Genomic DNA, 11,979 nt, shown 5'->3' on the forward strand with positions numbered 1-11,979 from the left:
GGCTAAGAGATAACAGAGATAACAGAAAAAACCTCATCAGCCTCCCTGACAGATGTGGGAGCCAGAGTGATGGTGTGAGTGTGGCAGCACAGCCAGACTGAACTCCCACAGCCACAACTGGGCCAGCACGAAGGGCAAACACAGAAAATCCAACCCAGAGCCACGTCCTGAGAGCAGAGAAGGTGGGCAAAACATATCTCACCCTCAGCACCTGCTACTGGTGCTGGTGGGAGGCCTCCAGTGTGGGAGCCTGTCTGCCTTGCAGGTGTGGTCAGGACTTTTCTTCAACCCCAGCACCAAACCTGGCAGCTGGCTTGATGTGCTAAGAACCAGATCCAGGCAACCCCTGGTTTTTTTTTTCCCTAAAAATGCCATTTCTGCAGTTTCAAACAGAAGAAGTCTTGCCCAGATGGGAGATGATTCCCTGCTCCTGGAGGTCAGTGATCAGAGCTGGCACAAGGCAGGGGCAGATCCAGCCTCAGAGTGCTGGGGGGATGTAGAAATGCACCTTTTATCACCTCCCCCTGGTTCAGTGACCCTCTAAGGAAGTGATTTAGTGGAACAGCTCCAACAGGGGCTGTTGAGACTCCTGGAAAAGACAGAAATAACCTGATAGCAAAGGTGGTTTCTGAGGTCCAGGATCTTGCTTGCTCATTAATTTGTTTCCAAAAGAGAACAGCAGAGATGGAGCTGAATGCAGCTTCCCAGCATCTCTCTTACCCTGAATTTTGGAGCAGACAAGAACACATTGGCACCTCCAGCTGCAGGTCAGTGATTCCTGATGCTGGGCTTACATTTTGGCCATTTCTTTTCTTGCAGAAGATTCTGCATGAAAAGTCTTGTCTCAGCTAACAAATTTCAACAAGAACAGAAATACCAAATTCCTGCTTCCAGGGAGAAAATAAATATATTTACCCTGGGTTTGTCTGAAAAAGCCCTTCTTTCTCCCTCCCTTCCCCACACATTTCAATTGCTGCTTGTAACCTGAATAAAATACTATAAACCTGAAGCAATATTTCCTTATATATCTTATAATGCCCACAGGAATTCAAAGAAGGACTTTGTATGAAGTCTCTTGCACAGTTTTGTGTCTACTTACATGATGCATCCAACTGGAAGTTTAATGCCAGCTGAGGAAATGGAGAAGGATGATGCAAGCTGAACTTGTCCTTATAACCCTGGGATGCAGGAGGTGATGGTCTGTCTGATAAACCTGAAGGAAGAACAGATAAATTCATCCAGCATTCTGGGGGAATGGTCTGCACACCTCTTTCACTGGTGCTCTTTTCATGTGAAATTCTTCCCTCCTTTCTGTGCTGCTGCCTGGCATCTCCTCTGCTTGAAGGATCGGGAGAGTTTTTAGGAAGGCAGAGGGAGGTTGTTTGAATGAGGCACAGGGTGTTCAAACTGCCAATTTTAACAAAAGTCACTCATGATTTCGGGTGCTGGATCTGACACATCCAAAAAAGGTGCATGTGCAGTAAGGTAAAGACAGGATGCACTCTTTTGGATAAGGCAAGAAGTGACTTCAACTTTGATGGCAACTGAAATCAAACCTGACAGCTCATTTAAACATTCTGTTAATTTAGAAGAGAAAAAAAAAGGCAAAATGAAAATGCACATTACTCATCTTTTCCCTGGGCACGAGGGAGAACCGAACCTTCCCACCAAAGGTGAAGCTGGGCTGTGTGATGGTTAAACCTTCACCTCTAGCAGTCAGTGATGGTTAAACCTTCACCTCTAGGAGTCAGCCACCACTGCCTTGTGCATCTGGGCTCAAAAAATCAATATTGACTCAACTTCTGCAGCCCTTCCAGGGGAAGTTATTGACTGCACCAAAAACATTGGTGAGGCAGATTCGTGTGCAGGGCTGGCTTTTCCTCTGGATCAGTCCTGCTCACCATCCATTCACTGAGCACGTCAAAAATTGCAAAATTATTCACTTTATATAGACAGATATATATGTATTAACATACATATAGGAACCTCCCCTCTAGCTGCAATAAAATGGTTAAGCAGATGTAAACTGTCATTAGCTTACCATGAGGTCCTCTATAAAAACCTGGAAAAGGATGTATAATACCTCAAATATATTTTTATTAGGTTTTTTGAGTGAAATACCGCATCCCTGTTGTTTCCAAATCAGAACAAATGAAGATATTTGTTTTACATAATTGGTGTAATTGGTAACTTAAAACACAGCCTAGTGCAGAATTATCTACTTTTTATCTCTGGCAATTTCCATGTTACAAGAGCCCAGTCTGTATTTTACCTTTTCATAGAATCATTCATTACTTCCTGATCTACATTAAATCTTCTTAAAGTTCAAAATATTGGTTCTAAAATAATGAACCTTCCAAAGATTTTTTTGTAATCATTCAATTCCACCTGTGGACACAGCAGAGGGCTGGGAGATAATCTCCTTGCCACTGTTGTTTCCCTTTTTTGTTTTCTTGTTCCCTGCTTAAACTCCTGACAGCCAAAGGGCTGTTCCTGGGCTCAGACCACAGGAGGAAACATCAGCTCCAAGGAGGATTTTCAAACAGAGGAATTGTCTTCCTGTGTCCAAAGTCTGTGAGGACACGCTCGCAATCAGAAGAGGCACATCCTCCCTCTCCCGGCCCAGAGAACACACACAGCATCTGAATCTCCCACCCTGAACTCTGGTCTAGGATTCACTCAGTGCCTCCAAGTAAGATGTCAGTGTTATTTTATCAACAAACCCCAAGCAAAGGTCCCCTACAGAGCTGTGTGTTACAGTGGGATGCTGGGGATGGATTTTACACGAGCGCACCGAAAACTCTGCAGCTTTGCCTCGTTCAGCTCTGCCTATTCCCAGTGTCTGAGGATGGGTGGCAAAGGGAATGCATTTAACAAGAAGAAGACGACATTAAACATCAAACATCCCTTTGCTTCTGACAATTAATTGAGAAGAAAACCTCATAATCAGTTGCAGACTCTCTGCGCCGTGAGCGTGACTCCGCGCAATTACCGCGCCCTGGTCCAGAGCAAGGGTTTGCTCCTCATCTTTGTGAGGATGGGGAGGCAGCAGACAGAGCTGAGAGGTTAAAGGTGCCAGGAGGAGGTCACCAAGGGTGTCACTGTCTCTGAGCTAGCCATAAATAACAGGAACCAGTGTGGTCTTTGGTTTATAGAGCAGCTTTAAACCCTGGCTGTCAGGGAGGTGCTGGGCACACAGAGCTGCCCTGCACCAAGGGCTGTCAGGAGCAGGACATATCCCAAGAAAGGGCTGCCCAGGGAAATTTGGCTGTCCCATCCCTGGAAGTGTTCAAGGTCAGGTTGGACAGGGCTTTGAGCAACCTGGCCTAGCAAAGCTGTCCCTCAGTCTGTGGGTTATGTTTGCTGTCACCTGAAAGCAAAAAACCTTACAAGGAAGCACGCAATGCTCTAATCTCTTGGGACAGCACTTGCATAAAAGCAAGTGTTTATATCAGTGATGCCACTCACTTCAGGCTGATTTTAATCATCAAAGGAGAAAAAGCACATTTTGTTTGGTCTTTTACTAGTCAAAAATGGCTGGTATTTAATAAGCCCTGGAGCCAGATCTCAGTGGGACAGGCTTTTTATGGGCCAGAGGCACCTACTATACTGTCCTTTGCACACACAGCCACTGACCTATGTCCAGCTGATTTGAATTTACTTCCTAAATCTGATGCTTCACCCAGTTAGATCAAAACACACACACAAAAAAAAGAGAGAAACATGGCATTTCTAGACCACAGTTCTTGGTGTCACTACACATTACTGATAATTTAGGAATGCTACAGAACATCTCAAGTTTAAAGTACTTTCATGGTTCCAACGGAGAGCTAAAACAGATGGGGTTTCAGCATGACCTTTCAACCTACCAGACACTGTTGACCCAGATTATAGTTCAACAAAGCTGCTCCTGGATTCATGTTACATTTTGGGAGAAACACCAGGGTTACAGTGGGAATGGATACGCTGCCCAGAGGCAGCTCGGGTGGCAGCTCAGGTAGCCACGGGATGGGAATGGTGTGTCAATCCTACTCCCTGTGCAGATACCTTTATATCTCTTTAGAGAGAGCCTCTGCTCTCTGCCACAAAATGCTGGGAAAATAATTCAGGAATGGGAGAAAGAACAGTGAGAGATTTCACTGGGAAGTCAAAGAGAGGATAAAAAATGAGTCAAATGGGTAAAGCGCTGCAGTTGAAAACACTCCTTTTACAAGGTCAGGCTTCAGCAGGTTTTGGCACAGAGGTGGCTGCATTCCAGCACTGGGGAGGGATTGCTGGTCCTGCCCAGCCAGGATCCCCTGGACTCATCTCTCTGAGCTCAGCCAGTTGGGAACTGGAGGGGGACCATAAACCACCAAGCACTGTTGCTTCCTTTTGCAACTGAGGGAGTTCCTGTCAATGTGCTATTATTTTAGACATTGCAGCACTAAAAATAGTGCCTGTATTTTTTTTTTTAGCAAGCTTGTTGTTTTCAGGAGCTCTGAAAACATAAAGGGTTCCATAAGTGCTCAGAACAAGCTTGTGAAATAGCTGGAATACAAAACCACTTGAAAATGCTGTTTGTTACATTTCCCTAGGAGCCCAACAATAAGATTATGCTATGCAGACCATTTTGCTACAACACTGGGCTCTTGACTCAAAATTTATTTTACTGTAAGAAAACCTGGGATGCCTACCTAGTTTTTCTCTATTCCATACGGCAGCAAAAAATCTGCATTCTCACAAAATCTTTCCAAAGTGCTACCACCATGCCAAAAGCCTCTTCAGTCTCTCCATCAAGTGGAGATCAGCTGCACGAGAAGGACCAGGCTGCCTTAATCCCCAAAAGACTGACATCTGTCCTAATTGTGAAATCCAAACAGCGTTTTCAAAGCAGCTTTAGAAGGTGCTGCCCATGTGTGTTGGTGTTTGCTGGAGCTCTTTGCCCTGAGAGCAGCAGTGCCCCATCCCTCCTGTCCAGCACAAAGCCCTTGGGATACAACCCGAGGCACCCAGTGGGGAATTTCCTAATGCATCACCCCAGCAGAGCTGGATGCTGAACAAGTAGGAGCTTATCGCCAGGTCACTGCTCTGCAGCTGAAATGGGTGATGATGTGCTGGTAACTTGCCAACATTTGGTGTTGCAACATTTTTACAGATCATCCCCTGTGATAAAGCTGCTGCATTTAATGAGTTTTGCCAGCTCAGTTATGGTTTGCACAGGGTGCAAAGTGAGTTTTGGGCTGGACTTAGCAGCTCCTTTCATCCAAATTTTCATAGTAATTCGTCCATGCTAGTCAGGTCTCAGAGCTGCCCTGTGAAATGCCTGTTTAATTTCCCTAAGAGCATCAGGAATGGGAGTAGGGATCCCAGCTGAAGGCCTGTGGAGCAGTCCCTGGCAGTGGGCACTGATGGCTGCCCTGTCTGGTGGGGAGCATGGGAATGCTGCTGGGTGGCTTTAATTTGCTGAATTTTCAACCCAAGTTTCCGAGTGTCCCCCAGCAGGAGTTCTATAGATTAAATACAGAACATCTTAAGAAAAATCTCATTCTCCTTACTCTGAATCTGCCACCTGCTCATTTAATTTTGATACCCAATTGTTGCTTTCTTAGAAGAGACATTCAAGAACAAAAAAAACTTTTTAGGGCTGACTCAAAAGTGTCTGATATCCATTACTCATCCTGGATTTATCTGAGCTGTACCTTCCTGCACACACGTGCACAGAAATCAGATCTTATATGGCAAAGCAATAATCTACTCAGGTTGTAGACATGAATTAATAAAACTGACACTAATTGCTGGATTTGTCACTTCTCCAGGCCTGCACTGCCCTGTTGCCAGGGGACATGGAAGGATGGGGAGAGGCAGAGATCAGCATCCAAAAATAGAAGTTTGTATTTAGATGACTGTGAATATACACAGGTGCTCCTTGCTCATCTTCCCTCACCACTTATTTTCTGGCTTTAATTACTTTAAAAACCCTCATTTTAACAGACCATTATTTTTTTTAATCAATCTTTCCCTCCCATCCCCAAACGCGGGTTTAACATTACAGCAACGGCTGCAAGTCCAGAGGAGGCAGCTTTTCTGTCCCCACCCATGAAGAGCAGTTGATTCACCCCCAGCCTTGCCAAGGCCATATGCAAATCGTGCTAATAGGAGCAGCTGCTGGCTGCACAGCCCAGGGGATAAACACAAGTTCTGCTCATGCTGCTGCCCCAGCTCCCATCCCCAGCATCACCACGCTCAGCTGGATGGAAATCACCGTCCCCAGGAGCTCTCTGCAGCCCTGGCAGGTAACAGTGACAGAGATGCTGGGCTGGGGATGCAGCTCAGGCAGCAGCAGGGAAGGCTGAGCAGGAAAATGTGCAGGGAAATGTGTCTGGGCTCTCCCACAGCAAACTGGCACCGTCCTTGGGTGGCAGTGCCAGGCTGCAGCACATTAAGGTTTGGCCTGTGCTTTCTGTCCTTCCATCTGGATTTCATCCTCCTAAGCCCCATGAGGAGATGTTATTTGTATGTATTCTGCAACTGACAGGATGTTTTAGAGAGTTTTAGGGTAAGCACAAGGAGGATACCTGGTGAAACTGTTCTGTGTTAAACACAGACAGACTTTTTGCTTTGCTCTTTTAAAGCTCATCTGGCACAAATATCTGGATGAAGCCAAGGCAGGGAAAGACTAAGCCAAGGCTGGTGAAAAATGGGAGAGCCTGGATGAGCTGAAGGTCCACTTCCCATTTTTCCCCTTTCAAGAGCCCTCTGTCCCTGCTGCTGCTGCCCCACAGGACTCCAGGGCACTTTTAAACAGGGATCTGTTTTTAAGAAATCCTCTTAAAAATCCTGTATTAGGGAATTGTCTTAGTGCTTCTGAGTTCCTTTGGTGGAAATCAAATGCCCCTGCTTTGTTAGCAGGGTTAGGATGTCAGGCAGCAAAGACTGATTCCATTTTGTCATTTAGAAAGTGTATTAATAAGTGTAATTAGAAAGTGTTAAGATGGCCTTTATCATGCAAGGGACATCACTGCTCTGCCTTCTGCTCCTCTCCTCTTCTCAATCTGAAACTGGTTATCCATGCTTCTCATTACTTAAATAAGTCTGGATTTTTGTAACGTGTTTTGCTGTGGTCACTTTATCCTTTGGTTTATTTATTTACTTGAATCAGAAACCAGAGCCAGATCAGCCTCCTGTGCCCTCCAATCTCTTGTTTGCTCACACAGCCCACAAAGCAAAGGCAGCCCAGCAGAACAGGTCTGAGAGCATCCCATGTGGTACCTGTGCACATTCCCAGAGCTTCTCCTGGATCCTGTCCTGGAGGAGACAGGAATGTCCATCCCATGGGCTGCAGCTTCCCAGCTCAGGGAGGAACCCACATTGTCCCAGCCACGTGGATCCTGGGGGAGCTTTGGAGCAGTCCTCCCCTGTAGTGGTTAAAAAAATCAAATGTGAGAGAGAGAGAGAGAGATTTCCTGTAATTTTCAAGATTTCAGGGCTACTTCAAGGAACAGAACTTCAATCATTGTGTGACATACAGCTAGAGTAAGGGAGAGGCTGAATTTCTTAGAAAATAAATGAACACTTTTTAGCTCTGGAGATGACAAAATAAAATAAAATAAAATAAAATAAAATAAAATAAAATAAAATAAAATAAAATAAAATAAAACCCAAAGCCTGTCCCCCTACTTTTCCTGTCTCCCTGGATCACATAAATTTGGGGGAAGAATATTGTCAGTGTGAGACACAGCGAGTAGTGAATGCACAAATGTTCAAAATGGACAATTTATTTGGGGATAATCTCTCCTGCTCAAATCCCATCATTCTGCTGCCTGAGTAATGGTTTGCAACCATGTGCCCAGTAGTCTCCACATTTGAGGTTGAATTTCACATTCTACTTTGGGTGCAATTTTTAATTCCATTGAATGCTTGAGAGGAGAACAAACATTCAACTTTTTTTATCCTCCTCAAAATTCCTGCCTTTGGCTTCTTTTAGGACTCTTCTGACCATCACTCTGGACTTCATCTGAGTCTCAGGGCTCCAGAGTTCTGCCCAATTTCAGATTTTATTATAAAAGTTTCACCAGATTTACCTTCAATTTCAGAAGATGCAAACCATTTCTACTCCCAATTTAATGAACAACCGCCAGCCAAAGAAACCCTCTTCCCACCTCAAGAAATTACATTGTTTAAAAGGAAAAACCCCTGGTTTTAATTAAAAATGGAGCATGAAACACATATAATTTACAGCAAGGGCCCTGGGGAAAAGCTTTACTACTGGCAAATTATTTCAGCAAGATGGTCCATAGAATCAAAATTCCAGTCACAGCAACTTGAGCTGTTCTAGACTGCAATCAGGGGGGAAAAAATGGCTCCACCTACTCACCAGTGAGAACAATATATCCCCTGAAAGAAATCCTCCACCTTTCAGTCCTCCTGGGTCTTGTGCAATATTTTGTGGCTTTTCCTAGCACTGTTTTCATGATGTTGACAATCAGATTTTCAAGTGACATCAATACTGGTGGGACAAAACCAGAAACAAAATGAACTGGTTAGAGCATAGATGTTCTGGAAAGTCAAAGCAAATAATAAATTAAAAAATGCACTTAAAAAACCCCATAGTGGATCTTAATTAAGAGCCTGCCACTTTTATGGCAAAGGCAAATCATCAACAGCTTGTGTTTAAACTTCCATCAGTATTTCCTTTCCAAACAATCCAGGAGTATAGGTAACAAAATAAAGTGTGGCCACACACAAGACAAATGCCATCTGAGCTGGACCAAATTGCCTTAATGTCTTTTAGCTCAATACCAGCTAAAAGTCCACCAAAAAATAGCCACATAATTCACCCTCCAAATGCCAGCCCTTCCCTTAGCACGAATCAGACTCCTATAATTGCTCCCAAGTGGCAAAACCACAAGCATGGAAGCAAATGAACCATGATAAGAGTCTCTCATATGAAAAGCATCATAAAAGCCCGAGCACAAAGCCGAGCAAGAAATGCCCTTCTCTCTCCACATGGCCCAGCTCCACCCCGGGCGCCGCCGCCCGCGCTGGAATTCAGCCCTCCGTGACAATACCCCAGACATGGCATTAGCACTTCTGAAAGCTTTCAGGCATCAAAGGTTGCCCCCTTCACAAGTTTTTTCATACCGAGGACATGATGAAGTAGTCTGGCTCTAGCTGGAAAAATAGTTCAGATGGCACCCGAGGGGCTGTGGTGAGGGGAGCTGGTGGAGAGCTGGCACCGGGGTTGGCATCAGCCTCCTCTGCCCTCATGCAGAGCACGCCTCTGCTTTCCAACCTCTGCTGCTAAAGCTGCTGAGGGGTTTGTGGGTGAACCCCGAACACGGGAAAACTCCTGTTTGCTCTGGAGTTAACTCAGAGAGCAAAAACAAAACAAGGAGCTTGTTGAGGAACGGGGAGCTGCAGCAGAGGAGGCAGCTCGGAGGCATCCATCCAGCCTGGCCCGGGCAAGGGGAGGGCAGCATCCTCCCTGGGACTGACACAAAGTCAGCCTGGGAGCTGTGCAGACAGACAATGATGTTTTTATAGGTGACACATCCAGAGCTAATGCAGCTTCTCGGTTCCTGTGACAAAATGGGCTTGTCACCGCTCTGTCTGTGAGCAGAGAGAGCTGCCCTGGCTCCAGCTGCTGGCAGGGACAGAGGCAGGCAGGGAGGGCTCCCATCCCATCCCATCCCATCCCCTGTGCCCTGGGAATTAGGTACTCAGCACAGCATCTGCAAGACCCCAAATGACTCAGCCATCAAAGCCGTGCTTGCAGAGATTTTTCAGGAGTTTCAAAGAGCTTTTTGACAACATGTGCCTAATTCCTTTAGGCGCTATCAAAAATGCTGCCTACCCTGGGGATGGCTGACTAAACAGAAGTCTGAACATTCATGTCATAAATATCTCGAGACAAGCCTGTTGATTCAGTGAAATGTGTGGTTGGCTCCTATTGTAAGTGCATTCACAGAAAACCTCACAGTGTGCTGCCGCTTGGGATTACTTGTGAGCAAAATAAATGACAAACATTTTGGGGGGTTTTTTAAATAACATTTTGATACATTACAAAGTGGCTTTTCTTTTAATTTTACACCACATCGTTTAAGATGACATGAAGCAACATAATTTGCTGAGACAAGATACATACAAATAAATAAATAAAAAGGGATTAAAAGGAAAGCCGGTTCTCAAAGTCTGTGAGTTGGAAAAGGCTGTAATTCAAACCAGAAGGGTCTGGATTGGATTATCCTGACAAGCTAAAAGGAGGCAAAACTGTGCTGTGCATTTATGAAGCAGAAATGAAATGGAGGGGAAGCAATGGCTTCAAAGTGAAAGGGTGACTTAGAAAACCATCTAATTGCAGATCTGAACCCAAAGTTTGGTAGCTCCAAGCAAGCCAGAGACCTTCAGAATGCAGAGTCAGTGATGGGCCAGGCCATGGAGCAGCAGGACAACCATATCTCTCTGTGGGATACTCAAACCCTCATCCAGGAGATCATATTGAAGATGATCTTCCCGTGGAATAATGTCTTGGACATTGGGAGGCAAGCACAACCATGGACCACCTTGAGGAAATTCAAAGATCTTCAAATTCCACGATTGTCTCCACCATAACTGCAAAGCCACGGCTGTGATGGGACAGATTTACTGCAGTGAAAATACAAACCAGCATCTGTGACACCAACTGTCCATCAGAAACCAAACCAGCCCAGAGATTTGAGTTCCACCAGAGGACAAAGTCAGGCATGACCAACCAGAGCAGGGCAGATCCAGCTGATCTGATAGCTCAAGAAACACCTTATTTTACAGAGTGCCAGATTCCAGAGCCTCAGCTGAAGGCTGTGGGCAGAGGCTGAACCAGAGACCTTCACCCTCCCCTCAGCTGTGCTGGCTGGGATCTGTATCCCAATTTTTTTTTCCTGAAATTTTCCAAAATTTTACCATGGCGAATAGAAATGTCACTGGAACAAATATTTTACAAGGAAGATTACACATTTCTCAGGGTCAGTATTTTCCACTGGAAACCTTTCTATTTAATTATAAAATTAATTATAATATGGATTTTGTGGAGTAATTTGAAGAAAAAGAGCATTATTAAAACAATACTCGTCTAATACAAATAATTACTATAATAATTACTATAATAAAACTTCAAAGAATAAATGATCATATTTACATCATTCTATACTTTATGTCTGAAGGTATCCTACACAAATTTGAAAAAGAAAGTACTAGAGAAGTACAGCAACTTCTGGATCTTAGCACCTCTGTTAACCTCTCTGGGCTAAGTGTCAGATTAAAAGTAAATCTTTAATTTCTCAGAGGCCTAAAAGTGTAAAGACCCAATTTTTCACAATGACACCCTCCTTGCATTTGTATAATCTGGGTTTATGGAGAAATGGCAGCAGAATCCTGGCTCTGGTACTTTAACCAGGAGAGCATAAATACAACCATGCCAAAAGCCAGCCCTGTGCTGGGAGCAGTCACAAATCCAACGTCTTGGGCAACACTTGAGCAAATTCAGCCCCAACTCTTCTCCCAGTCAGGGAACTGAGTCCCTGGCTGTCTATTCTCAGGCAAGTAGAAATGTAGCTCCTACTTGCTGAGGTTTTAATGTCATATTCTTGATAATCTCATACACTGAGCATGAGATTCAGCCTCCTGCCCCGAGCCCTTCAGCTCATGCAATGCCTCTCTTTACAGCCTGCTTACAGATATATTTCAATTGGCAATATTCAAAATTTCCAAATGGAAAATAGCTCCTGGTGTGTGAATATGGCCAAATCACAGGATGATTTTATTCCCACCAGTTGTTGCCACGCAGTATGAAATTACAGCTCGTATTACTCCACACCATGGCTTGCAGAAATTTGGACCAAAACTTTAAAAATATTAATGTGTATGCAAATGGAGTCTTGCACATAAATCAAGCACACACACTTAATAATCTGGTGCTTTGGCTTTATGAAATGATAGATCAAAGCAGAACAAATGAGGAGA

At 44.5% G+C, this 11,979-nt stretch overlaps 1 long non-coding RNA gene across 1 annotated transcript; it reads right to left on the minus strand.

Moving 5' to 3' along the window:
* Window positions 1–629: 629 nt before the first annotated feature.
* Window positions 630–8,467, minus strand: LOC143695390 (uncharacterized). Its single transcript, XR_013184528.1, has 4 exons — window positions 8,357–8,467; window positions 7,252–7,397; window positions 1,100–1,213; window positions 630–721 (listed from the first exon to the last, which is right to left on the minus strand). It is a non-coding gene; the product is annotated as an uncharacterized LOC143695390 (long non-coding RNA).
* Between the last annotated feature and the right edge of the window lie 3,512 nt (window positions 8,468–11,979).

The sequence above is a fragment of the Agelaius phoeniceus genome, chromosome 17, assembly GCF_051311805.1.
Source record: "Agelaius phoeniceus isolate bAgePho1 chromosome 17, bAgePho1.hap1, whole genome shotgun sequence".
NCBI lineage: Eukaryota > Metazoa > Chordata > Aves > Passeriformes > Icteridae > Agelaius > Agelaius phoeniceus.